Raw genomic sequence first — 6,000 nt, 5'->3', positions numbered from 1 at the left:
ATTTGAAAAGACAGCGTGTGTTCATCTGCGCTGGAAGATATATGATAGGGTGCTTCAATACTGAGTGACCCAGTTATCTACGCTTGCTCGGGGAGCTGGTTATGTAGTGGCTCGATGTGCTGAAGCTAACATAACTCCCTTTTAAAACTAAAATAAATTAGCGACGCGTAGAAGTGGCACACCGGCTCGTTTGTAAACATCCAGATCTTTAAAGATCAAATGCATCGACGAGTGAGCAGGAACTCAAGGTTTCATGCGCCCGCGAATGTCTACACCTGTTAACACCTCTGTCAATTGCTGATATCAGCTTGCGAGACCACTAATTCTGATGTTCTCACCGAATGTTACCTTTGCACTTGTTTAGAGCACATTAGCCTCTGAGACGGGCGTGCACGCCCGTTTCAGAGGTGATAAGATGTAGAACGCAAGGTGACGGGTAGGGGCCGCCACCGTGTCTTCTAAGCAAAGTGTTGGAAGCACTCGCCTTTCCGTGCAAGGGTTGCATGGTCGGCGCAGCGTGATAAGCGCTATGGTCCTTAGATTTACTTATGTATGCCTTTTCTAGTAAAAGACGAACATGCAGAATATATGCGTGTTGTTATAATGCCTCAGATATGCACAATAATTGCTTTTTAATTGACAATCGCACACGTATGAACGCTGATTCCTGAGCAACATTGGTGGGCGCTGCGGATGGGGTCAGCCGTTCGAGGTGTCGTCTGGTGCTGTTTAGAGTACCCGGTTCGCGGTAGCGGTGGACAAACAGACAAATGTACATACTGACAGACAGATGGACAAAGAGACCAAAGATTTTGCATCGAAGGTCCCTAACAAAGACTATCGTCCTTAAAAAACAAATAAATATGAGCGAAGTATGCCCTATGCCACGCAAGGCTGGGTCGAACGAGAGATGTTGGGCACATAGCTCATTCTAGTTCGTCAAGGTTTTCACACTCTCGCCTGTCTCTTTTACAACCCTTGCTATCGTGCACCATCCTTGGCTATGCCTGCTCTCTCCTGTAGCACGCATCCACAGGCATTGGGAGAATTTCTCTGTTCATCACACTTGTACACCAAAGACTAGCAAGGCAACACACTCGCGGCAAAAACTGAATTTGGAGTATGGCAGTTTGGGCTAGTTGGTACGACATGGCGATAGTTATAGCGCGAGAACAGAACGACGACAAAGAGAAAAGAAGGACACTTCTCGTCTCTTTGTCGTCATTCTGTTCTCGTGCTATACTATAACTAACGACTGCATTGGGGACGTGTGTTTCTCTTGGTAATCATGATTACGGAGTTCTTGAGCTCTACTTGAGTGCGTGCAAGTTCATGATTATCATTTTCTATTTACGACACACATCAAGCATCGACCATAACGCTCCTGTGTGAGAGAAATAAATAAAAGGAACAAACAGGGAGGTTAACTTAGAAGAAGTGGTTTGCTACCCTATAGAGGGGTGGTCAAATATGGGTCGGAAAGACGATAGAGATAGAGAGATATAAAATAAATTATTTAAAAAATTCACATGCGCACACATGCAGGGCGTTCCGATCACAGCTCCTGTGTGAAATGCATACAGAGCTTATGGGCCACAAATATTGGACAAATCCCACTACTGACCACAATAATACACTATAAGTTAAGGGAGCACACGAGTGGCAAACACCAGACAGGGCTGCATGAACACCCGTAAGCAAAAGTACACGGACCACAGGAACGTGTGCCGAAATTGCGGCTGGTACCGTCTAGTGGCGAGCCGCCTGCTTCCAGATCACCCACAAAGTCGTAACAGCTACAGATACGGAAAGCAAGAAGTACGGAAAGCAAGAATCGGTGTTTTCAAAGTCCAAACGTTCCTCGCGATCGAGAGAGTAAGCGGAGAAACAAGGTGAATGCGTGGCAAGGGAACAAAGTTTTGTCCATATAAGAGTCCTTGAACTTGAATGACGCGTGCAAAGCTGGAAAGCTCGCTGCCTGCCTGAACGTCCTCTACCCATTTTTATGCCCGCTTTGGTGCTAATGCTGCTAAGAGTTTTGTACAGAAATGACCATCGTACGGAATCGACATTCTCTATGGCTGCTCGAAAGGGCCGCACGAGATATTTCACACATGCTTCGTTGGTGTCTTCGCACTTCACGCAGTAGAAGCGTTGCAGTCTGAAAAACCACAGCGCATTTGTGCTTGGCATCCAAGGGTTAACTTTTGTCACTTCGTTCTGTATATGTCACCTCACTGCCCCTGGAAGCAAAGCAAAAGAGTTTTGTTACAGCGACTCAGGATGAAGTAATTCAAGCTATAGGCACGTCTTACGTGGTCGGAATGTAATCTCTAAAACATTCATAAGGGTACTATTGTTGTGGTGACGATATACTAAAGGCCTTAGCAAGTAATGAAGCGCATACAGATGGCCAAGATATCCTTTTGTTCAACAGAAGTTGAATGGCTTCTGTCGTCTAGCTCGCTTATTTACTTTTGAGCTGTTTCTTGCCAATAGTGCTTGCACAGGGGCAATAACTTTTTTATGCGCTCCACTGGCCTATCAGAACGAGTCTGCAGCGCATACTCTATCGCTATCGCTGTGTTTGTGCGTGCGTGTGGGTGCGCCACTTCACACTTACAAGTAATTTCTCACAACGCAAGGTTTTGCAGCCCCACTTACGAAATGGCAAAGCTTCCAAAAGTCTCACAAGGCCTCAAACTGCGAATCTGGACGATTATGATGGCTAATGTGGTCACTTATAAGCTGTTGTGTTTAGTTAGGTGTTGCTAGGTTGTTCCTAGGTTGCTTCTAGGTTGTTGACACACTTTTAGCCACAGAATGATAGGTTGTTTACAGGCTGATTCGCAGAACACAGACGCTTGAGTTAAACGAAAGACAGCGACAGACGTGACACGGATGTCCAAACTTCAAAGACAGAAACTCGCGCTGAAACTAAGTGTTTCAATCTCTTTTTGATCTTCTGTCACTTAGGCGTCTTCTCGATGTCATTGTTGCCTTTCTTGTTTTCTAATATTTTCTCGCTGTAAGTACGCGAGGTATTCAGCTCACCACCGTCACTTCGCTGCCATTTTTGTCCTTTTTTTTTTGGGGGGGGGGGGGGGGTGTAGACTAGCTGTTCGTTTTTTATTTTTATTGGACAGGTTAATATACTGATTTACCCTACTTCTGTGCCACATAACTGCTTTGATGATGATTCTTTTTCTACTCATACGTTTTACCTCGAACTTTAGCAGCCTGCTGTACTTATGCGCCCAGCCCCCTTCCTTCATATCAGCAGCGTATGTTCACCGTTAATTAATGCTATTCCGGGGAAGACACAGGAATAGAGCGGTGAACCACCTCTCCCTATTCTTCTTTGGCAGAGCGTGTCTGTACCATGCTCCATAAAAACTAACACTTTACTTAGCGGTCTGTGGACACGGAGTTCTATGACAATGCTTCCAGTCGTCATTTAGCAATGCTACGTAGCTTAAACGCTTTCAGATGCTATAGCTGCCAGTGGCACAGGTTGAAGGTTGAAAGTAAAATGTCTCCTGTTTAATTGTTTTGTGATGTTGAAGGAAAGAACCTTAGTATTATTTTTTTTGAATAGAAAGGATAGAGCCTTAGTAATAATTTCTTTATGATTCCTCATTTCTCCCCGAACTACACTATGCAAACCTCTACAAACTGACGTCTTAAGGTCAGCTTGAAGAAGTGAGAATTCCGGAATTGAATTTTTTTTCCTTGTCGTTTACTTTATCGATAATTTCCAAGAAAAGCCAATAATGTCTTGGAGTAAATTCTCGCCAGATCAGAATTTTCCTGGTAGAATTATCTGTGTCGGCATTACATGTTGTTCCAGAATACCGCTGTCTTACACGTGTTACCGTACCCACTGTTTTGCTGATCGCATAACTCAGCCCCCTTTTAATCACTGCATTTATTGTAGCCAATGAAGTGTCATAGGCAGCAGTCGCATAAAAGAAAAAAAAAGCAATAACGGAGTCACGTTTTGCTTGCAATACGGCTTTAGCTGCAGGAAGAGCACATTGCTTGAAAATTGAGACACCGGGATCATGCCCCTCGAGAGTAGCGTGCCTCTCGTCTGAGTGGTCTTTTATTTAGACGCCAGAGTTTATTACTTTTGGCAATGGCAGCTTGTAGATTTTATTCCACGTTTTGGTCATAGAAGCAACGTAGCAGTTGTAATGAATAGTAATTATACAAGTTACAAGGTGATTCACACCTTGTAGGCCAGACATGGACAGACGTATCTGCAAAACTGCGCGCAGATATATATTCCCGAGCATCGGCTAATACTCAAGCACCTGATATCGGTGTCATTGATACCATATAATGCAAGTGCTACGGCTCTCAATTTATAGCCCAGGGTAGGTCTCGGGAATGGTCAATGGCATCCAGCATGCATTTGCATTTAGTGTGTCGGAATGCTCATTTTCTTGCGGAATAAACTGAAGGTTATTGACCCATCAGCCTACAGAGATAAAAATCAGTGTTACTGATATAGACTGTGTCAAGCCGTACGTCCTTTGGTACCGCCTGTGCTTCTCGGAAATAGCAACCAATTAGGATGCTTGCACTCTTATATACATGTACCTTTGCATGAATGCGAGACTGTTGGCCATTGGTGTGGGCTCAAAATTACGCAATGCAGGGCCCATATTTTAGAAAGGGCTTACAAGTTAGAATAATTTGTATGAATGAATCCTAGACTACCTGAATTCTAGAAGTAATGAAAGAACAGGACAGAGTAGTAAGGCCGGAACGCTAACCAGTTTGGTATGCTGCACTAACTGAGGAAAGTGCGGCGGAGTTCAAAAGTTAGAGGCGAAGAAAAAGAGGTGGAAATTGTGATAGGCCGAGAGCACTCGCAGACACGCACTCGTCACAGTCACAATAGAGCTATTGGTGGGGACATGTCAATTTAAGGCGGTTGGTTAATATAGGTGGCCACCTTCAAACGAATTTTTTAATCCGTTTTTACCAGTCTGTGGCAGGTATTGTGACACCACGTTCCTTAATTCTGCTACACACCTACTTTAACAAGGCAACAACTGCTTTCCTTCGCAAATATCTTGGTAAGTCTGTGGTTTCTTTATGAAGAGACTATGTAACGCACCGTAAAGACACAAATGCCGAGCTGTGAATAGCACGAAAGGTTTCGAAAGACAAACGGGATTTTGGCACTTGCCTAGCTTTACTTCGGTTTTGAATATTATCCCTGAAAGTGCGGTTTCGTAGCTAAGTGATATACTAATATCGCTGTTTTGAAAGGCACGCGTGAAGTGACAAATCTGAGTTCTTTTTTTTCTTCTATGCTTTCAGGCTTACTTCTTGGGTTTGAAGGTTTACTTTTTTAAAAACTTTGCTTCGCGCTCTGCTTTTCTTTTTATATTTCGTTCGCTTTGCCTCTTCCCATAGTGTACACGGTAGAAAACAGGAAGTTATACTTACGACTGAGTTACCTGCCTTTTCTTTATTTTTATCCCTCTCTCTATTAAGATTGCACGATATCCATCTCGGCTTTAGGGTACAGGCACCGGCGCCTTTTCAGACTAAGAATTTTTCGTGAAAGTTATTTTCACGTCGATATCTGTACACGAGTCAGCGAGTGAATAATCTGAACGATTCGGAAAACCGCGGCAATTTTTCAAGCCACCTGGGACATTTTCGTAGCCTTTTCACTCGACAGATGCACACCCAAAACTGGCTTCGTTTTTTTTTTCTCTGCTTCACTTACCATCTGCCCTTTCCAAATCCTCCCAGTCGCGCTTTTCGCAGTCGGTGCCGACCGGTCGTCCCTTCTCGCGCGCGCCTCCTCTCAGCCGAGGCTGCGTTTCGCAATCACGAGGCTTCGCCCGCCGAGGAAAGCGAAGTTAGGGAGGCCCATCGGGGTGCGGCAGCGGCTGCCCCGAGCTGGAACGTAGCAGACGCCAACGCCGTCTGTAGTATCCCGTAGCAGGCAGAGCCTCATCGGCCCCATTGACACTC

This window comes from Rhipicephalus microplus, chromosome 3, assembly GCF_043290135.1.
Source record: "Rhipicephalus microplus isolate Deutch F79 chromosome 3, USDA_Rmic, whole genome shotgun sequence".
Taxonomy (NCBI): Eukaryota; Metazoa; Arthropoda; class Arachnida; order Ixodida; family Ixodidae; genus Rhipicephalus; species Rhipicephalus microplus.
The sequence above is the reverse complement of the archived record's forward strand: the minus strand, read 5'-3'. Positions refer to the sequence as shown.